We start from the raw sequence: 23697 nt of genomic DNA, 5'->3' as shown, positions 1-23697 counted from the left end.
TCTGTTTTGTTTTTTTGTTTTGGCTCGTGCCTCCTGTACAAAAATGTGCCTTTATATGGATGCACAAAGGGTGGGGAGGACAGGAGGACAGAAGAATGCTAGAGGTTAGGCATACAGATATGCATCTCTGTATAGAACATTGGAGTAGGATTTTTACTACAAGATACGACATAATGTGAAACCCTAGAAAATGTAGAATTTTTGTGTTCTATATTTTTTTTCACTGCTAGACAGGCATGTACTGGATACTGTTATATTTGAAGGAAGTGTTATAGAAAGAGACCCCTTTGCCTTTCCCACTTAGTCAAGTAGCTGAATATGAGGTACTGAGAATGACATGTGAGTTGGCAGAGGGAAAATCGATTGATATACATTGGTCTTTAGCATTTTTCTAGTCTAGAGGGCGATGTTGAGGTGACTGAGAAATTGTTTTATAGCAATACCAGAACATGATTAGGACACTACATTGAGGACTTTATACAGTGACACAGTTACCAACTGAAATAGCTGCTAGTAAGGTCCACACTTACACGCACAACCATACAGGGCTGTCACACCAGGGAGAACATAGCTGTCAAATAGACAGCAGGGTTTTATGTGACAGCTAACAAATCTATGTTTTGTTTTGTTTTTCGTTGTATTGTTTTAGTTTTAAAATGTGAACACACACACATGCACGCATACACATATTGGTTAATATAGGAAGATTTGTGTTACCCGAGGGATAAACTGTCTGGAAGGTGAAGAGATGTGGTGAGGAGTCTGGTGGACTCTGGAGAGATGGACAAGGTAGACCAATAGAGCAATCCCATATCCCTCCTGCTGATGGGTTTTTCACCATGCAGGATCCTCAAGTATACACAGGTGTACCAATGAAATATGTCTGGGTAGAGGTGTATTGAAATGTGTCTAATGTATTACTGTATCATACTCAAAGCTTTTGTTATTTAATGTGATAGTCCTAGAGTTATAATAGATGATAGGGGTATTCATGTTATTGATAATAGATGTATAATGTATGAGTAGTGGTAACAAATCACATACTTTCAGTTAGCCATAAACCAGTGTGAACATAAAGTAGTGGTACTCGGTAGAATGAATTGAATAGAATAAGAGTTGGAACTTGATTGAAGTGCCACTAGTCCTTTCCCGCTACCAAAAGATCACCCCTGGGCAGACTCCTAACCTGTCAGTTTTTGAAATGTTCTTGACCCCTTGTAAGATGAGATTGTAACTGGGAGGCTAGGTTAGACCTGGAGAGAAGGTAAATAGTGAGACAGTAACCAAGAACGTCCAAAACACTGTTTCCTGAAAGGTCACACTAACTGTCAGGATGTTGGATCGGGAGAGTAAGTTGTGGAGCAGAAATCTCTTAAGCTTAGGTTATTTGCCAGACAGGTACCAGGTGTAGGCTACCAGCCTCACGGCTTCAAGGGTAGCAGAGACACACTGGTGCCCATACCACCCACTGCAGAGGGGCCAACACTCAGAGAAGGGTCCAAGGGCACTCATGAGTTTGTACTGGAAGGCCTCGAATGCAGTTAGTAGCACCTGAGCCAAAGGCTAAGACTGTTGTCCAGCATGAAGTTGTAGTTTTTCCTCTTTTGTGTTCTCTCATTTCACTCTCTTCTCGGGACGGTTAATACTTTTGATTATTAGCAGGTGACAGAGACTGGTTCAGGTAATGATAAGGAGGTATTGGGGAGGAAGAAGTTAGTAGCATAATCAGTCCAGTCAATTACTCTATTCAATTCCGGGGTAAAGGAAAATTTAGAAACCTTGGAGCTTGGAGAAAGTGCGAGGGGCTATTGTCTGAGTAGCATTACGTCCGTAAGTACGGCGACCCCATAGTTAAAAAGAGACACACCCAGCCATGCCAGTCCAGTAATATTCGGACTTGAGCAGGCATCCTTGAGAATGATTATCATTCTTGGGAGGGAAAGGTTTTAGACCAAGCAAAGTGCTGGGTGTGCTCACGCGTGCCTCAGTGATTATATCAAGTAGGATTAGTTCTCTTTCCACTAAATATTCTTGAGGTACCCGAACTATGGGTGGGAGGTCACTAGGGGAAAAAGTAGGACACCTAGGTCCCTTAGTCGGAAGTCTCCCAATGCTTTGCAAGCCGATCACTCTTAAATCTGAGTATTGAGAGACTGGGAAGAACGAACAGACAATAGCCCGCCCACAAGTGTTGATGAAAAGAACTGGTGACATTATTAGATGTGTGTATATTAACGCAAGCTGAAGGAGATTGCATATGACATTATTGATAGACATAGGATGATGCTATTGATGAACATGAAGTGTTTAAATGTATTTGGAGCTCAAAGACATGCGTTGGACAGAAGAACCTGTTAAACTTGAAGAACTGTAGTAGAGAATTCTGTATAGCTGATACACGTTCTACTGTACCTTGTACCTTTCCAAATAATGTATTAAGTGTTTTATTCCACCCTTGAAGGGCATACAAAAGGTTATCTCCAAGCTCCAGAAGTGTACGGTTTATAGTAAAAGAAGAAGTCGTTTAGAGGATTAAGACTCTCTTATGATAACTTGTTTAGATCTACAAACAGCGTGGACATACACCAAGGGGGATTTGTATTACATAACAATGAAACGTGGTACTGAGATCCTGCTTATAACATCTTTAAGGTGATAGTTTATTGTACTATCAAAGGGTGGACTGTTGAAGTCGTATAATTGGATGAACGAAAGTATATTGGTTTAATATTGGTTTGCCGTGCGTATTGCGAAGCGTACGCCATGTGTTACGTGGCGTGGTGCGTTCGCACGGTAAAATACGCACGCACACACTCGCATTACAACAGTTAGTTATTTATATAATTTCATATTGGTTCTGTTACACTGTAATTCAGGAGCAGATAGTATTCGGTTTATTATTAGTCTATATATATATATATATATATATATATATATATATAGTGATTATATGTACATTGTAGTGTTATTAAAGGTTTAGGTAATAGGAAAGGTGTCATGCCTGATATCATATTGAAGCCCTAATCATCAGCAGCTGTCCGGTGCAGTCAGCAAAGAGATCGCACATTGCATACTTTAGTTATTGATATTAGAGAGTAAACCTTTGTATGATACTGGCTATGAAAAGGAGCAGACCCCCTGGAGAGAAGACCCCCACCTTTGGATTCCTTAGATTGAATCAACCTATTACTTGTCTGGCCTGGACCCACCCAACGTCTGGACCTATAGAAACAATCTACGTCATCTCTATTGTTCACAATAAAACACTGACTGTATATATATTAGCTGCATCTCACTGGGTCCTCAGTCAGCTCTGACACAATATTCTATACAGAATATTGTCCATCGGGTCCCGTGGTTGCGCAGCGTGCGCAAGCGATTGCATTGGTATGTATTATCTTTTGGTATTGGCTGTGCTGTACTGTACTTTATCATAATATAATAATGTATTGAAATTGTTGACTATTTACATCTGCTAAAATAAATCACTTTGTGCTTTGGACACACATTCGATTGATTGGGCAATGCTTATTTTAAAACGATAGAATTACTTTAATAATCTTCTGCTCTTTTTCTTCCTCTATCCCTTGCTGTTCTATATTTCTCACTTTCCTCCACCTGCTGTGTTTCTACCATCCATATATTTCCCTCCTCCCTGCCACCTTCACTCCTTCTCGTCCTCTCCAATCTTACCCTCTCTCCACAGACTTTCAGGACAGTGAAAATCAGCTTGAGGCACAAAGACCAGAGACCAGCCATTAATCTTCATGTGAGTGAAAATTTTATTTTTTTTCAGCTGATTTTACACTTGCTTGCCTGGGCAGCAGGCCTCCATTCTACACCGTACTGGGCCCCGCAGTTCCTGGTGGCAGCCCTGTGTGGGACAGTGGAACACAGCCCTAAAATGGGGACTGACATCTGGACAGTTGGAAGTGTTATGTACGTCTAGTCGCTATCCAATAACGATTGTCCACTTCCAGTGATGTGGTTCCAAAGCAAAAAGTGATTTAATAGCAAAAAGTAGCAGAGTAATAATCCAAATAAAATAAGTACAGCCGTTACTTAGCAGGTGCACTGGATCCAGTTTACAGTCATTCAGTCCTGAAGTCTGTAGTCAGAGAGACTGAATACTGGTCACAGAACCCCTGCTTATATACAATAAGTGATACAGAGAAAACAAAACAGCTAATATGGCATGTTTCCATAGGTTCAGGCTTCATGAAGGTCCAGTGTAATGCAGGTCATTGGCCAGTTGAAACAATGCCGTCCAATGGTGGGAGTCAGCTCTCCAGAAGATGCATACTAATCTTCCCGCCAAGAACTAGTTCAAACTGGTCTATTTACATTACACAGACAATACCATTTCAGATCACTTATTCCCTATCATCCATAACTAGCATACGCACCGTGCGATCCTTTAGGCGAATTAACCGGATGTCTGCGAATAAATAGGGGATTTGAATGATACCAGACATGATATGTGAGCTGAACCTTAGATCTCACTAACGTGTACATAACATTATAATAATTAACCATAACCTTTGCTATATTTCATTACAAATAACTATGTTTTAATATGAACTAATTACAAAAGTATGTATTCATGTAAATGTGTGTATAAGTGTTTGCACGTGTTGCGGTTGATTACGCTCCTCGACGTTGTAGCTTGTTTTTTTTGCAAAATTTTAGACATAGACAATCGGATTGATAGATATTAATTTGAAATGACCATATCCAATTATCTGACTTTGACGGCTCTACCCTTTGATAGTGTGTGAAACTATCACTTAATTATGCTTTCGATGTCAGGATTGTAATGCAGTTCTTCAGTGACCACGGTACCTGTACCCCTCACCCCCATTACATTCTCATTTTCAGTGTTTACCTCAGTAGAACGCTTTCCACACTTCCACACTGTAGGGACATATAAGACACATAAGCCAATCACTAAGATGACACCAAGTATAACGATAAGGAGTTTACCTATGCTAGCAACCATTTCCTGTAGCCACTCTTCTAGACCAGAGAACCAATTTGCAGGATTCAACCATGAGAACCATCTTGCCACCTCTTCTCCAACCTCATATAATGAAGAATTATGGTTCCACCGGAATTCCCATTTTAGTTGCAGAATTTCGTCCATTTTCCGGTCTATGACTTCCTTGGGGTCGTCAGTAATATTGGTGATGTACGTGCAACATTTGACACCAAACTGGGGGGCCAAAGTCACACAATATCCACCAGTAATAGACGTGAGGTAATTCAGCACCAGTTTATGTTGCACCAACTACTTCTTATACCTACCCGTATACCTGAAAGTGTCATCACTCACCTGTTCCTTAAAGCCTACCAATCATCCACCTAACCCCTCACCTACTCTGCTCGCTCTTCCCTCTCTCCCCTGGTATCACCGCTCCCGCTTGTGTCTGTTTCGTCCACCCTCACTTAGGATGTAAGCTCGTTTGAGCAGGGCACTTCTTCCCTCGTGTCTCCACACCTGTTCTTCTGCTCCGTCCTTACTCCATTTGTCTGTCCCGGAGTTTCTGAAGCACTGGTACTTTGTGTTTACTGTTCTGTACTGTTTAACCCTGTATGGTTTACTGTTTGTACTATGTACGGCACTGCGGACACCTTGTGGCGCCTAACAAATAAATGATAATAATAATAATAATAATAATAATAATCATACATCTCGGTGATATTGTCTATCAATTTAGCTAGGTCCTGAATATACTTAAAATTTAAAGTTCCCCGAGAGATTCTGGTGGGATCCAATGCGACCATAATCTGGAAACCAGTGGTTTCCCTAATCAGTTTTGTAGCTACACATTCTTTACCAGGAATCATGTATCTTTTGTTACGATGTTCATACTGTGTGTGTATGTATGGTGGGGATGTAGTCCTATGGATATCAATCATTTCATCATGTGTAATGGTCATAATGTTGGGAACTAATTTGCCTAGAAAGCACAAACCCATGGAATTTGGAGTTAACCAGGAATAAGCCCTTCTCCCACAAACATAGTAGACATCATCTGGGAGGACATATGGTACAGTACAATCATTGATAATATCACACAAAGTTTTGACTAAACTACCCATGAGCAGTGTGACAGGATGGACCACCTATGCCACCCTGTCTGTTATTGCTGGGAACCGGCTGGGCTTACTTTGCCACCGTTCCCTTTTGTTATCCCAAATATGCCCTCTTGCCGCAAAAGGAGGAGCTTACGATGCTGCCACCACTGAGCTCCTTCTATGGCACTCAGAACACGTTCCTTCTGGGTAACTGACGCTGCTAGTGTACCTCGTTGCTGGTGTAACCAGGCTGGTACTCCTGATCTCTCACTATAGATCAGGGTTGCTGTGGATGGATCCCCCCCTGGCCTATCACACTAACCAGGGCTGCATGGGTAGCAGAAAGAGCGGTGGTACTGGAAAAGCTTGGGTCCAAACCTCAGACAGCCGGAGAACGGATTAGATTTTAGGGTCTAATCGGCAGGTCACAGGATTACAGCAATATTGAAGATGTTTTCAAGCAGGTCTTGAAGCAAGATGTTTATTTGTTCTCACTGGTTAAAGGTCCCAGTGATCAGGTCAGTTGAAATCAGAAGAATACATTTCAGTGTACAAGTTAGTGCATTTTATACAGATTTGGACACAGGCTATTTTTAGAATCAGGATTTAACACCTTTTACCAAAACATGGATTTACATGCATTTCAAAGCCACTAATATTTATACTTAGCTATGAAATTCTTAAAAACCTTGCTGTGATTTCCTGGATCTTATTTCAGAGGCAGGAGACCCACTAGCAAGTCAAAAGGTCTGACTGGCATGAATACTTCAGACAGTTGCCGAATACACATTCCCACAGAACAAAAAAAAAAAAAAAAAAACCAAAACAAGCCACTTCCCCACATCACAATACACTAAAGGCTTGGTAAATAAAGGCTCATTGCATCAGATATATACATCAGACATAATGCATTTCCTCTAGAGAGGCTTAACAGAAAAAGCATGTTTTCTACCTTGGTCTCAAAAATAACGATTTCCTATCTCAAAATATACAGTATTTTAATACTGTACTGCATTGGCAATTGGTATAAGTGCATTGGCAATTTATAGAAATAAGCAGCCTGCACTATTTCCTTTAAATAAATTTATACCAAAAGTTATTTATCAGTGATCCAGTCACAAGTTGTGTCTCCATTTGTTCGAGACAAGTGTCGGCTTGGATAATATTTTGACAATAACCTATAGGGACTTTCTCAATGGATACTCTCCTATGCCTGCTAATACGTCCTAGTCTATGATGTCCATCACTATTCTTGTTCATTGGCGACCTTGAAAGTCTCCCATCAAAACTGGTGTGGCGAGCCATTGTCTGATCAGGTAGGTCAGCTTCCCAATTCTCCAGTCTCTCTACCTGTGAGATATTTAGACACAGCAAAGACCAATCTACGGAGTATTGGCGAAGCTTTAGTCTAGGGGACCTAGAGATATTATACCTCCCGTCTATGGACCTCCCTCCCCGTAATTTGAGGACCTCAGAGATGTTTAGTGGGAACAGCACTAGTCCTATGTTATGCTGTCCCTGAGGCACATGAGAGCACACCCAGCACTCGGTTTGGTTTAAGACCTTACCCACTAGGGAGTGATAATCCTCCAGAGGATGCCCGCCCAGTTTCAGATTACTATTGGACTGGCATCACTGGATGCACCTCTCGTCAACTAGAGTATCACAGTACTTACAGATACAATATTCCTCAGACAATAGCCCCTCACACTGCCTCCGAGTTCCAGAGTTAGCAGATTGTCACGGTTTGGTATTCTGGACTCTGGATCCGTTCAATAGGTGTTATAGGAACGGATCCTCGGGGAGTGAGAGTATGGTAACACACTGGCAAGTGGTAGTAGTAGCCCGAAGGTAAACAGATGACAGATGCAGGATAAAAGTACAATCAGCAGTTTAATGATGACTGGATGAATTAACAGGAAAGTCTTGATATATATATAGACACTAGGAACGTAGTACAAGGTGGGCGGAGCCACCGGCAATATCATATGCAATGTGAACAATCAGCATGTAATATAGATATGGCATAGAATGAACAGTCCAGCAATAAGGTGGAAAGAATAAGGCAGCAGGTATATGGTATCACAATAGAGCAACACACATCAAAGGGAAGAGTAACAATCCAGGTAGCAATATATCACAATAGATGCGGCAGGGATCCGGTACCATACAATGCCTTAATACTTTCATTAATACATGAACAGTTCAGCCAGAGAAGAGAACAACAAGCAGCTTGAGCGGTATAGCCCGTGGAGTATCACACAGCAGAGACAGGTCCAGCTTGAGCTGTATATTCAGTGGAGTAGCACACAGCAGAGGCAGGTGCAGCTTGAGCTGTATAGCCCGTGGAGTATCACACAGCAGAGACAAGTGCAGCTTGAGCTGTATAGCAGTGGAATATCACACAGCAGAGACAGGTGCAGCTTGAGCTGTATAGTCCGTGGAGTAGCACACAGCAGAGACAGGTGCAGCTTGAGCTGTATAGCCCGTGGAGTATCACACAGCAGAGACAGGTGCAGCTTGAGATGTATAGTCCTTAACAGCAACACAGCAAAGGCACTGACAATCCAGGTGAGAGCACATGGAATAGGTAGGAACCTAACCAGGCAGGTAACTTGATCAACAGGCCCAGAGGAAAGGGAGGAAGTGCCTTTTCAAGTCTGGAGCCAAAACAGGAACCAATAGGAATCTTAATTAGAAGTAGACAGGTAATCAGTCTGCGCATGCGCAGATCAGAACTTAGAGGTTTGAAGTCTGTTAATGAGAAACAGGTGAATGTCTCAGTCTTTGTCTATGGAAGCCAAATGAGCAGCGTGTGACACAGATCTTTTCATGACCCCTGAACCAAGTCTGACAATAGGCTGTATGGATTGTTCTAGCAACCTTTCCTCCAACTCCACTTCACCAGTGTCATTACCAGACCCTTCTTCCGTCATCCATCCTCCTTCACAAAAATGAAGGGTGTCTTAAAAAGAATAAAAATAAGAAAAATCCTGGAACAAGAAAAAAACAAAAACCACCACCCAAATGCTGGGATGATAGTCTGGGCAACATCCTTGGCTCAGGTGTCTTAGCTGCAGTCTTTAGGTCTCCCTAAACAGGTTTACAAGTGACAGATCCGTGTCGTCGGTCTCAGTTTTGTCTCGGACCTTCTCCGGGTTGCTGACTTTCCTGCAGTGAGTGGAATGGACCCAAGTGTCTCTTTCTGCTACCTTCAGAGATCTGGTACTGGTCATCAGCACTTGGTACGGGCCTTCCCAATGGTCTGTTAAACAACCTGAGCGTAAGATCATAACATATTCCCCAGGTTCAACATCATGATAGTTTGTTTCTGGCATACCAGGTGACAGCATTTACAGCTTTTGTTGTTGTTGTTTTAGCAGTCTGCTCATTTTTATGAGATATTGCACAGTCACTTCCTTATTACACTTCAAATTGTCCTGTGGACTTATGATCAAATGAGGTTGTCTGCCAAAAATGGAGGACAGATTAATAGGATGTCTGAGAGTGGTTCTGATTCTATGGAGGACTAAATGCAAAGCTTCTGGCCACGCCAACCCAGTTTCAGCCATTATCTTACTCAGCTTGTTCTTAATGGTACCATTTACCCTTTCCACTTTACCACTGGTTTGTGGTCGGTAAGGAGTATGATGTCTGCTATTGATTCCCATGAGTTTACGCATGTTCTGAAAGTTATCTCCTGTAAAATGGGTATCCCCCCTAACACTTTCAATTAATCTAGGGATACCATATCTGCACACAAATTCACAAACAATTTTCCTCGCAGTGAAAACAGCAGTATTAGTGGCTGATGGATATGCCTCTACCCAACTGGAAAACACATCAGTACGCACTAACACATATTTGAAATTCTTGCAAGGTGGTAATTGGCTATAGTCAATTTGTATTACCTCAAAAGGTCCGTCTGTAGGAGGGATATGGGATGGCTCAGTTGTTATTGTGTTCCCGACATTTTTCCTCAAACAAGTAAGAAAGGACATTGCTTTCTTTCCGGCTTGAGAAGAAAAGCCAGGAGTACACCAGTATGCTTTAACCAGTTTACACATACCTTCTTTACCCAGATGAGTCAGACCATGTGCTGCCTCAGTTAGGCCTGGGTAATGTGCCCTGTAAACCACAAGCCTACCTTGCCCATCCCTCCAGAGTTCCGAGGACTCTTGACCACATCCCTTCACCTTCCAGATCGCCTTTTCCTGTAGGGAACACAAATCTTGCATTTCAATCAATCTCTGAGTGTCTGTTGTCTGAAAAACTATAATTTTTTCCATTGATACAGTTACAGGTAACCCTGCTGCCCATTTGGCAGCTTCATTCGCCCTGTCATTGCCCACTGACACCGGGTCTTCCTCAGATGTCTGGGCTTTGCACTTCATGATGGCTACTGCCTTGGGTAACTGAAACGCTGTTAAAAGTCCTTTTATGTGTTGTGTGCTGCTGGTGTGCCTGCTGCTGTTGTAAAGTTCCTTAGATGCCAGAGGGCCATGAAATCATGCACTACCCCGAAGGCGTACCTTGAATCAGTGTATATATTAACTGACTTACCCTTTGCCAACTCACACGCTCTCCTTAGTGCCACTAGTTCGGCAACTTGGGCTGAATGAGGTGGGCCAAGGGGTTCAGCTTCTATAACATCCTGGTCATCTACAACAGCGTAACCGGTGCATAGTTCTCCTGTCTCAGTCTGTCTATGACAACAACCGTCCGTGTAAAACATAAAATCCACTTTTTATAAGGGGGTATCACGTATTTCGGGCCTTGCAGTAAAAGTCTAGTTCAGATATTCCATACAATCATGTGCATCAGCATTTGTGCAAAACTCATCCTCAACCAGAGTCTCTTCACCTCCCACCCTTTGTGCATCTTGAGGCACATATGGTAGGTATGTTGCTGGTTTTAAAGTATTGCACTGTTTGATGGTGATGTTTGCAGGTGCCATCAGAGCTAGTTCCCACTTTGTGAACCTTGCCGAAGAGACATGTCTGGTTTGAGCTGAATTCAGCAGAGCAGATACCGCATGAGGTGTATATACAGTTGAATCATGTCCTAACACTACCTCCTCACTCTTACTTACCAGAAGAGCGGTTGCTGCTACACTTCTTAGACACGTTGGGAGTGATTTTGCCTCAGTGTCCAATTGTGCACTGTAGTATGCTACCGGTATCCTAGCGTCACCATGTTTCTGCATGAGGACAACTGCTGCACAACCATCAGCTTCCGTACAGTATAACTCAAAGGGCTTTTCATAATCAGGTATTCCCAATGCAGGTGCTCTAGTTAGACTATCTTTAAGATCAAAGAATGCCTGCTCTGACTCCTCTGTGTGTATAACCCGCTCAAGTTTTGAGGAAGAGACTAACTCCTGCAATGGTAACGCCAGAATAGAAAAACCCGAGATCCAGGATCTACAGTATCCACACATCCCCAAGAAGGTACGGATTTGCTGTTGGTTCTGCGGCAGAGTCATGTGTTGTATTGCCTGGATTCTGTCCGTTGTCAGGTGTCTTAGTCCATGGGTGAGACAGTGTCCCAAGTATTTAACCTTAGCCTAACATGGCTGTAACTTATAAATACAAAAATGTATCTTGTTGGGCGCTTCACTAAGGTATGCAGCCGTGTAAATACTCCAGAATCTCCACCAAGACTCCACAGACACATATACAATAATAGAAAATGGTACATACACTGGCGCTCCCGTCCTTAAGTCACAGAGAATAATGTAAAAGATTTCTGGATCATAGAGGAATATTCTCTCTCAATCCTCTTCTCATATGGAGTGCATTAACATACAAGACAAAAAGAACAACACATGGCATAATAACATAAAACACCAGAAAAAATGTACACCACCACTATGGGGCAAATACTGATTTTTCAAAGGTCAGTGATGAAGACAACTTCCAATACAGCACCCGTGATGTTTCCTTTGATTTCTTACCCCTTAGGGTATATGCTTACATTCAGGGAATTCAAAATACGCCTGTAAGATAACTCTGTTTCCTTAAGGGGACTCAGCATGTGCACCTTCTTACTCCACTTCGTTAAAGTAGTCATGCAAAAACAAAGCCACAAAGCAACCACAATGGTGCATTACCTCAATACAATTTATTCCTGATAAAAACATTCATAAAATATGGACATCAGAATCATTAAAAATGGCCCCGTACCAAATGTCCATCTGAAAAGCGCCTGTATACAATCAAAACTGCTGCAGCTCAAATCAAATGTAAACAGCACTTTCACCTGGGCACTCGATAATCGGGTCACTGGCCAACGCGTTTCAACCCAAGATCCCAGGTCTTTCTCAAGGCATCATTTTCCAGATAAAAAGTCCAGGCTTAAATAGTCCGTATTCCTCTTCTAATAACATGAAAACACTAACAGCTATATCGTGGCGCAAGTTCCTGGTCATATCTGCCCTTAACTCAGACCGAGGTCTGGTTCGAAATAACTTTGTTAACCACGGATATCCAGACATAGGGGAATGCACCTATCCGGCATAAACAACAGTGTATATGTGGTAAATAATAAAATGGAACATAGTATATGGAACAAATGGACTCATAAGAACCATTTTATTTCAAACTCCGCATTGAAACCCGTAGGTAATAAAGCTTGTAAATTAAAGATCCAGCGCATCTCTGCCCTGGCTAGATTGCCAGCCAAATCCCTATTTTTCCATGTTGTTTCTATTGACTGTATACCCCAGAATTGTTCTATATAGCGCGGTTCACAAGAATGAAACTGTTTGAAATGTTGTGATACGGAGTGAGTTTCCATTCCTTTTCTTATATTATATATGTGTTCCCGCAATCTGATTTTTAATGGGCCAGTAGTTTTTCACACATAGATCTTAAGACATGTGCACTTTATTAGATATATAACATTCCTGGTGTTACACATAATGAACTGGTCAATTCGAAATTCCTACCCATTAACTACCAATTCTGTAGTTTTAGAATTAGATGATTTACATGTCTGGCAGGCTGCACATAATCCACATCTGTGGAATCCCACTGTTCTGACCGACTTTCTAGTATCTTCTTCCAAACAACTCTTCACTATGCTATTTTTAATGTTAGGAGCCTGTTTTATAAATGAAGACCGGTCTATCTGGAATTGAGCTACCAATAGTCTCATCCCTTTTAAGCAGATCCCAATGCCTTATGAAGATCTTTTCAATCTGTTGATGGTCATCAGAGAAATTGGATACAAAAGCCCACTGAAACTTCTCAGGCTTCTGTTCCCTTTTCTCATTATCAGTGATCAAGATATTCCTATCTAATTGTACAGCGGTTTCCATAGCTCTATCCAATTTTACCTCATCATATCTTTTTTGAGCAAAGGATATGATTGTAACAGATACTGAATTCTACTACTACTAATCTTGATTAGCGCTGGCTTACCTGAGGCGTGGAGTCTAACGATCTCCCCGGTGTTCACCAAGAACCGCCGCAAGGCAGGGTGGGCTTCGCTGCCAGGAGTCGCTGGTCGCGGTCCTCAGGTTCGCCCCAAGATGTAGTGCAGCGGAGTGGAGAGGAAGATGCAGAGTCAGACAAGCCGGTTCGGTGCACAGGAATGGAGTCAGGCAGAATCAGGTGGCAACTCGGAGTCAAACAAGCTGGGGTCGGTACACGGGTCACAAGAACAGAGGGATGGTCAGCAAGCCGGGTCGGTACACAGGGTTTGGAGAGCCAGGATAGTCTAACAGGCAGAGATCAGCACACAGGAAGACACAGGAGACTGGAAGACACAGCAACCCACGAAGCACAGGAGCCAGGAACAGGAAGTGAACTTGTTGCTCTGACAAGGCTGCAGTGTCCAGGTGAGCTTAATATAGTCTGTGGATAGTAAAAGCCGCCTCCCAGCCACGATCATGTGACCACCCAAACCAGGAAGTGCTGCTGTACACAGAGACAGGAAATCAGCAGCAGAAAGCAAGTAAGTTTGTGACAGTACCCCCTCCCTTAAGGGTGGACTCCGGACACCTAACAGGGTTTTAGGGGAAATTTTTTATGGAACAGTTTGAGTAGACGGGGAGCGTGCAGATCAGTGGCTTTTACCCAGGTGCGCTCCTCAGGGCCATAACTCTTCCACAATAGGAGGAGGAACTCTTGATGGAGAGGAGAATTTGTTGGTTACCATTGGTTTTAACAAGGAGACATGAAAGACATTTGGAATGTGTAGGGAAGGAGGCAGACTCAATCTGAAAGCTACCGCATTGATGACCTCAGAAATAGCAAATGGGCCAATGAACTTGGGAGCAAATTTCTTACTGGGAACCTTTAAACGAATGTTTTGAGTGGATAGCCATACCCTGTCACCGATAGAAAAGCTTGGGCTTACTCGCCTCCTCTTATCATAAGATTTCTTGGAACGAATGGTTTGTTCCCAAATAGAACAGAAGTTACGAAACAATGAGTCCACTGCCGGAACTTCGGAAGGTGTAATTTGAGAGAAGGTGGGTAGTCTAGGATGGCAGCCATAAAGAACAAAAAAGGGGGAGTTAGAGATGGCCTCATGAAAATGATTGTTATGGGCGAACTCGGCCCAAGGGAGAAGATCCACCCAGTTATCTTGATTACTTGAGATAAATATTCTTAAAAAATTTTCTAATTCTTGGTTGGTTCTCTCAGTAGACCCATTGGACTGGGGATGATATGCGGAGGAAAAATCAAGCTTAATTCCGGACTTACTGCAGAAGGACCTCCAAAACTTTGATATGAACTGAGATCCACGATCGGAAACAATATGTTGAGGACAGCCATGGAGGCGAAATATTTCTTTAATAAAAATATCGGCTAAGGAGGAGGAAGATGGAAGGCCTTTAAGAGCAATAAAGTGGGCTGTCTTAGAGAAGCGATCTGTGACCACTAGCACCACAGTACAGGATTTGGAAGGTGGAAGGTCTGTGATAAAGTCAATTGAAATCTGTGACCACGGGTATTCAGGAATGGGTAATGGGAGCAAACATCCAAAAGGTCTTTTCCTAGAGGTCTTGTGTTGAACACATTTGGAACAAGCAAAAACAAATTTCTTCACATCCTCCCATAAAGAAGGCCACCAGTAACTTCGGGACAACAAGTCCCAGGTCTTGCGGGTGCCGGCATGCCCAGAGAGAGAGTGATGAGCCCAGCTAAAGAGTTGAGTGCGCAGATGTGGCAGGATGAATGTTTTGCCCGGAGGGCAACCCTTGTTCAGGCGTGTAGTTGCCAATACTCGACAGGGGTCTACAATGAATTTATTGTCCTCCAAAGGGTCCATATCAGCTGGATCAAAAGTCGCAAGATAAGGCTTCTGCCTTTGTATTCTTGGATCCCGAGTGAAAGGTGATGTTGAAATCAAAGCGTGAGAAGAATAAGGACCACCTTGCTTGCCGAGGGTTTAGACATCGGGCAGTACGTAAGTAAAGCAAATTCTTGTGATTGGTATATATGGTGATTGGAAATTGTGCCCCTTCTAGTAGATGCCTCCATTCGGAGAGAGCCAGCTTGATGGCCAGGAGCTCTTTGTCGCCAATCCCATAATTCCTCTCAGCAGGTAACAAGCGACGGGAAAAGAATCCGCAAGGATGAAGTTTGCCAGAAGGGCTCCGTTGTGACAGTACGGCTCCAGTACCAACGGAAGACGCATCTACCTCCAGGATAAAAGGACGTGAACAATCAGGCTGTTGAAGAATGGGTGCAGACGAGAAGAGAGGCTTTAATGATATAAAGGCTTGGATAGCCTCAGTGGACCATATGCTAGCATCAGCAGATTTACGGGTCAATGCAGTGATGGGAGCCACAAGAGAAGAATAACCTTTAATGAATTGCTAATAGTAGTTGGAGAATCCTAGGAAGCGTTGGGTAGCCTTAAGACCAGAAGGTTGAGGCCAGTCAAGTATGGCTTTCAATTTGGTGGGGTCCATCTGCAGACCGGTGCCACAAATAATATATCCCAGGAAAGGAATTTGTTTCTGCTCGAAGGTACATTTTTCTAATTTGCGAAACAGATGATTTCTCCGGATACGAGAGAGGACTTCCAGTACATGACTGCGATGAGATATTAGATCTTGAGAAAAGATGGACATGTCGTCCAAGTAGATGACTACGGATTGATATAAGAGATCTTGAAAAGCTCATTCATAAAGCCCTGAAAGATAGCCGGGGCATTGCATAACCCGAAGGGCATGACCAGGTACTCAAAGTGGCCGTCTCGGGTGTTGAACACAGTTTTCCATTCATTCCCCTCCTTAATGCGTATGAGGTTATACGCTCCTCTGAGATCAAGTTTAGAGAAGATGGTGGCACCTTTAATACGGTCAAACAATTCGGAAATCAGTGGCAGAGGATACCGATTTTTAATGGTAATAGCATTCAGACCTCTGTAATTTATGCAAGGGTGGAGACCCCCATCTTTCTTTTTCACGAAGAAAAAGCCAGCCCCAGCTGGGAAGGCAGACTAGCGGATGAAGCCCCTCTTTAGATTTTCTTGGACGTATTCTTCCATAGCCTTAGAAGGGAAAGGGGGTAAACGCAGCCCCTAGGAATAAGTTTACCAGGTATAAGGTCAATGCCACAATCCCAGATTCTGTGAGGAGGAAGCCTAGTGGCCTCCTGTTGACAAAAAACATCAGAGAAGGCTTGGTATGGTTCAGACAAAAGAGTTACAGGAAATTTTTGGGAACGTCTGGGAATATCTGGAGGGACCTCTTTCTGAAGGCAGTGAGAGAAGCAGGACTGTCCCCAGGACAATATGTGACCTGATTTCCAGTCTAAGGTGGGAAAATGGAGACGAAGCCATGGAAGTCCTAAGATGACTGGGTTGGTAGATTTCTGAATTACTAGAAAAGAGATCTTTTCCCGATGAAGTGCTCCGATCTGGAGAGGGAGGGGAATAGTGCGTACCAGAATGGACCCCTCAGGAGTTCTTTCCCCATCAATGGCCAGCAATGAGATGGGTTGTTCCAAGGCTTTTGTGGGAATAGCGAATTGTTTAACTACTGCGGCAGAGATGAAATTTCCTGCGGCTCCGGAGTCAAGAAGTGCAGACTGCGGGAAAGTCTTCTGTCCTAACTGAAGGGAAATGGGGATAGACAGGCGATCATAAGTACAAGGAGCTGACTGAGACTGAGAGAAGAGGCCCAACGATACAGCTCCCGAACTCGTTCCTGTCGTTTCCCGGGCGTTTAGGACAAGAACTCAGAAGATGGCCACTCTCTCCACAATATAGACACAACTTGTTCCAAAATCTCCTCTTCCTTTCTTCGGCCGACAGGCGGGTCCTCCCCAGTTGCATAGGCTCTTCGGGAGGAAGAACAGGGTTTGGAAGTTGGGGGCCAAGCGAATCATACTGCGCCGAGATTGTTCCTTCTTGGAATTACGCTCCTTAAAACGCAAATCAACCTTGACACAGAGAGAGATGATATCATCCAGAGACGTAGGGAGTTCCTGAGATACCAGCTCGTCTTTGATCCGGTCTGAAAGGCCCTGCCAGAACGTAGCTACTAGAGCCTCGTCGTTCCAGCGAAGTTCAGAGGCCATTGTTCTGAAGTGGACCGCATACTGTTCCACAGACTGGTTTCCCTGGCGAAGACGTAATAAGCCTTCCTAGCTCATCGAATATCTTCTTGAAAGTGGACAAAAAGGTGTTGAAGTTATATAGAATGGGATCATTCCTCTCCCATAAAGGGGAAGCCCATGCTAAGGCTTGACCGGACAACAGAGAATTCACATAGGCCACTTTTGTTTTTTCGGAAGGGAAGTTCCTGGGTAATAGCTCGAATTGTATGGAGCATTGATTTAAAAATCCTCTGCAATGTTTGGGGTCCCCATCGAACTAAGGTGAGTTAGGTATCCGTAACTGCGAGGAAGAAGCTGCCGCTACGGGCTGGGGTTCTGGGGCAGTCACTGCCGGTGCAGGTGGTCCGCTAGCCACTAGGGTGTTCTGGACAACATCCAACCGGGTGGATAAACTATTGAGGAATTTTAAAAGTTGCTCTTGGTTAGCCTCTTGCTTATCCATCCTTCCCACTAAGTGCTCCAACAGGTCTTTTGCTGCGGAATCCATGGTCAGAGCACACTGTAACAGATACTGGATTCTACTACTACTAATCTTGATTAGCGCTGGCTTACCTGAGGCGTGGAGTCTAACGATCTCCCCGGTGTTCACCAAGAACCGCTGCAAGGCGGGGTGTACTTCGCTGCCAGGAGTCGCAGGTCGTGGTCCTCAGGTTCGCCCCAAGATGTAGTGCAGCGGAAGATGTGGAGTCAGACAAGCCGGTTCGGTGCACAGGAATGGAGTCAGGCAGAATCAGGAGGCAACTCGGAGTCAAACAAGCCGGGGTCGGTACACGGGTCACAAGAACAGAGGGATGGTCAGCAAGCCAGGTCGGTACACAGGGGTTGGAGAGCCAAGATAGTCTAACAGGCAGAGATCAGCACACAGGAAGACACAGGAGACTGGAAGATACAGCAATCCACGAAGCACAGGAGCCAGGAACAGGAAGTGAACTTGTTGCTCTGACAAGGCTGCAGTGTCCAGGTGAGCTTAATATAGTCTGTGGATAGTAAAAGCCGCCTCCCAGCCACGATCATGTGACCACCCAAACCAGGAAGTGCTGCTGTACACAGAGACAGGAAATCAGCAGCAGAAAGCAAGTAAGTTTGTGACAATGATGAGGTAAAATTGGATAGAGCTATGGAAACCGCTGTACAATTAGATAGGAATATCTTGATCACTGATAAAGAGAAAAGAGTACAGAAGCCTGAGAAGTTTCAGTGGGCTTTTGTATCCAATTTCTCTGATGACCATCAACAGATTGAAAAGATCTTCATAAGGCATTGGGATCTGCTTAAAAGGGATGAGACTATTGGTAGCTCAATTCCAGGTAGACCGGTCTTCATTTATAAAAAGGCTCCTAACATTAAAAATAGCATAGTGAAGAGTTGTTTGGAAGAAGATACTAGAAAGTCGGTCAGACCAGTGGGATTCCACAGATGGGGATTATGTGCAGCCTGCCAGACATGTAAATCATCTAATTCTAAAACTACAGAATTGGTAGTTAATGGGTAGGAATTTCGTATTGACCAGTTCATTACGTGTAACACCAGGAACGTTATATATCTAATAAAGTGCACACGTGGTAAGATCTATGTGGGAAAAACTACTGGCCCATTAAAAATCAGATTGCGGGAACACATATATAATATAAGAAAAGGAATGGAAACTCACTCCGTATCACAACATTTCAAACAGTTTCATTCTTGTGAACCCCGCTATATAGAACAATTCTGCGGTATACAGACAATAGAAACAACATGGAAAATTAGGGTTCTGGCTGGCAATCTAGCCAGGGCAGAGATGCGCTGGATCTTTAACTTACAAGCTTTAATACCTACGGGTTTGAATGCGGAGTTTGAAATAAAATGGTTCCTATGAGTCCATTTGTTCCATATACTATGTTCCATTTTATTATTTACCACATATACACTGATAAACTTTATGTTGTTTATGCCGGATAGTTGCATTTTGCACCGACTTGTATAGACACAGGTCCTGTCTATTCATTCACAGACCATGTAGCTAAGTTTGTATCCACTAGGGGGCCATTCATATAACACGGGCTATAGAGACGTCCATTGTGGTAGATGTAATTGATTATTTGACCATTCTTCAATTACATCGGTTTTCATTGTCCACTGCAGATCTACATATGTTCATTGTGTTACATATTCCTACTATATGGTGTATGTATTTTGGTATGATCTTTGGATCGTTATTCATCATTGTTCAACAAGTTGTACATTACTGTCATATTATGTTTTCTGTAAAGTGCGCCAATAGGATGTATGCGATTGTTTTTTATTACCACTTGTTTTTTATTACCATTTGTTCTTTCTTTCATTCTATGCATATGTGATATTGCACATTCCCCTATGTCTGGATGTCCGTGGTTAACAAAGTTATTTCGAACCAGACCTTGTCTGAGTTAAGGGCAGATATGACCAGGAACTTGTGCCACGATACAGCTGTTATTGTTTTCATGTTATTAGAAGAGGAATACGGACTATTTAAGCCTGGACTTTTTATCTGGAAAATGATGCCTTGAGAAAGACCCGGGATCTTGGGTTGAAACACGTTGGCCAGTGACCCGATTATCGAGTGCGCAGGTGAAAGTGTTGTTTACATTTGATTTGAGCTGCAGCAGTTTTGATTGTATACAGGCACTTTTCAGATGGACATTTGGTACGGGGCCATTTTTAATGATTCTGATGTCCATATTTTATGAATGTTTTTATCAGGAATAAATTGTATTGAGGTAATGCACCATTGTGGTTGCTTTGTGGCTTTGTTTTTGCATGACTACTTTAATGGAGTGGAGTAAGAAGGTGCACATGCTGAGACCCCCTAAGGAAACAGAGTTATCTTACAGGCGTATTTTGAATTCCCTGAATGTAAGCATATACCCTAAGGGGAACGAAATCAAAGGAAACATCACGGGTGCTGTATTGGAAGTTGTCTTCATCACTGACTTTTGAAAAATCAGTATTTGCCCCATAGTGGTGGTGTACATTTTTTCTGGTGTTTTATGTTATTATGCCATGTGTTGTTCTTTTTGTTTTGTATGTTAATGCACTCCATATGACAAGAGGATTGAGAGAGAATATTCCTCTATGATCCAGAAGTCTATGGCTGTAACTTGTCCTTTGCAACCTTGTGACCTGTTTGTGAGAGATGAAGCAACAACAATTTAGTATCATGTAAACATGACATAAACGAATCAGAGCACAACAACAAATCGTCCACATATTGAATTAGAAAGGACCCATTGCTTGGTTGGAAGGATTGTAAGCAATCATGTAAGGCTTGGGGGAAAATACTAGGGTTGTCAATGAAGACTTGGGGTAATCTAGTTCATGTATATTGCACCCCCCTGTAGGAGAATGCAAAGAGATATTGGCATTCAGGATGAAGAGGGACCGAGAAAAAGGCACAACAAAGATCAATGACAGTGAAATGACTGGCAGACGGTGGAATCTGCATGAGGATGACAGCTGGAATGGGCACTACGGGGAATTGGCTCTCAACAACTTTGTTAATTCCCCTTAAGTCCTGGACTAATCTATAGCCCCTCCCCCCACTCTTCTTCACAGGGAAAATGGGACTATTGGCTGTGCTGGATGTACGAATTAAGATCCCTTGTTGCAACAGCCTCTCAATAACAGGATATACCCCTAATTCCACCTCCAGTTTTAATCGGTATTGTGGGATTTTTGGATCTATCCTACCACTCTTCAGATCAACCATTGCAAGAGCTACATTTGCCATCAATCCAGTGTCATGTTCATCTTTGGTCCATAGGGAACCCTGTATTTGTGATAACATTTCCCTTACCTGAGATGGACTTTGTTCTAGAATAGAACATTAACCTTTGTGGGGTGTTTAATATGTCCTGTACCTCGTGTGCAACCTTCCGTGGTGTGTCTAGGAATACACCATCAGAGGGACAGTAAATGACACATCCCATTTTGCACAACAAATCCCTGCCCAGTAAGTTAGTAGGAGCCGTTGCAGCCAAGAGAAATTAATTCTTGGTGTGCAAAGGCCCGATAGTAACCGCTGCGGGTTTAGTTAAAGGATAATGTATCACTCTTCCTGTTACTCCCATTGCTGGAACAGATTTGTTTGTGACCTGTAGATTTAAAGGAGAAGTTATCACTGACCTGGCCGCCTCTGTATCTACAGGAAAGGTTTGTTTCGTACCAGCTATATCAACTGTCATAGTAGGTTCTTCCCTAAGGTTCTCAGTTAACCTAACTGGCTGTAGAATACAGGTATGACCTGATCCTTAGCGCTGACTATCACTTTCCCACAGAGCATTTGCTACTATGGCATGTGCGGGTGGCCTTTGTGAATCTTCATAACCTTCTGTATGTGTGTGCTGTAAGCTTGTGGTCGTGTGCCGTTCCTCTAAAGCCTGGATACTCACCATCATTAATCTATCACTCTGCACTTCTTTCCTTCTAAAGATATTTTTGTCACGCTCGACAGCAGACTCTCTAAGAGCATCTAGCGTGGTGCCTCTCCAATTAGGTAATGAAGTTTGTACCCTGGTCATTAGACTTTCTCTGAGACCATCCATTAATACCATAACAGCCCCCTCCCTGTGATGTGCATCCTCCTTTATGTCAGATATCGCAGTGAACTGTGTCATTGTGTCAGAGCTCTAGCAAAATAATTCATTGCAGTTTCACTATCTTTTTGCTTGATAGTGAAAATTTTGCTCCAATTCACTACCACTGGAAAATAGATGGCCAATCATGTGCTCTGCCTGTGACAGATCACATGATCGCAGTGGGAATTATTCCTCCACCCCTGCGATCGCATTCTGGTGCCTGGCTGTCACGGTGACAGCCAGGCTGAAGACAGAGTAGCGGAGACCAGCGGACTGCAAGACAGTGGGCCCGCAGGTAAGTATGCGTTGCGCTGCTGTTCATGGGGGGGGGGGGGCGTGTGGCAGGGGGGGCCCATGGGCCCCCATGATTTCTGAAGGCGGCCCTGGTGACATTTACACTTTTGCACAGTGCACCTCTAATGATTTTTATGCCTGTGTAGAGGCATGATTCTGTACTGTATGCATCAGGGGAGGGCTGGCAAATTTTAGCCCAGCGGGTCAGTGTAGACTCAGGAGCTTATTAGGAACATTTCAAAGAAAAAAAAATGCAAGTGACCCATCCCGCTATGGGAGTGGCCCGGGGAACAGATGCCCCCAGCCCAGCCAGCCCCTGGTATGCATATACCACAGAGGAAAAAGGCATACAAATAATACGTTTTAATCTTGTGGTATAGGCCGAAAAAACAATAAATACTTGTTTTTGAAAAACGAGCAAACACCATTCCCCACATCCCAGCTCCTGATGGAGGATGAAGGGTTAATGATGAATGATGGAAGATTAATTAAGGATTGATGGATGAATGTTCCTTTTTTTTTTTAAAAAAAAATTGGGCGCACAACTATTTAAATGTGCAACATACACTTATGCTGGGCACATTACTAATGCTGCCATTTCACACTGCTCCTTAGGCAGCAGACCGGATAATACCATCCTTAATGCAGAGTCAGGTATGGCAATATAATATGATGACTGTTGTGGCTATAATATATATAGGGTATTTTGGTGTTATAATATGGGGTCTATTGTTGCTGCTTGATATAGAGCTTATAGTGGATTGTATATGGGGCCGTTCGCAACTGGTTCTGTTCTAGATTAATTTTGAAATATAAAATATATATATAAAATCATTTTCAAGACATACTGTATATAGGGAATTATAGAAATTTGGTTAGTAAAATGTAGTTCGACAAATATAACAAAGATTTGTAATATACTCCTTGCACCTCATTAAATAAAATTGTATATAAATAAATTATATATTAATTTTAAATATATATATATATATATATATATATATATATATATATATATATATATACTATATTCCATAGTATATAATTTTCAGACGATAGCTTCGGCTTGTACTACAATACTGAGCTATAGATGTGTACAGAGCGCTATAGTAGCTATACAATACCAATGTAATTCTAAACTCATACAG

At 42.9% G+C, this 23697-nt stretch overlaps 1 protein-coding gene across 1 annotated transcript in view; it reads left to right on the top strand.

Moving 5' to 3' along the window:
• The window catches only part of SH2D4A (SH2 domain containing 4A), a 113492-nt gene that overhangs the window by 17390 nt on the left and 72405 nt on the right, over positions 1-23697 (top strand). The window lies entirely within an intron of this gene.

The sequence above is a fragment of the Mixophyes fleayi genome, chromosome 1, assembly GCF_038048845.1.
Source record: "Mixophyes fleayi isolate aMixFle1 chromosome 1, aMixFle1.hap1, whole genome shotgun sequence".
NCBI classification, from domain to species: domain Eukaryota; kingdom Metazoa; phylum Chordata; class Amphibia; order Anura; family Limnodynastidae; genus Mixophyes; species Mixophyes fleayi.
The sequence above is the reverse complement of the archived record's forward strand: the minus strand, read 5'-3'. Positions and strand labels throughout refer to the sequence as shown.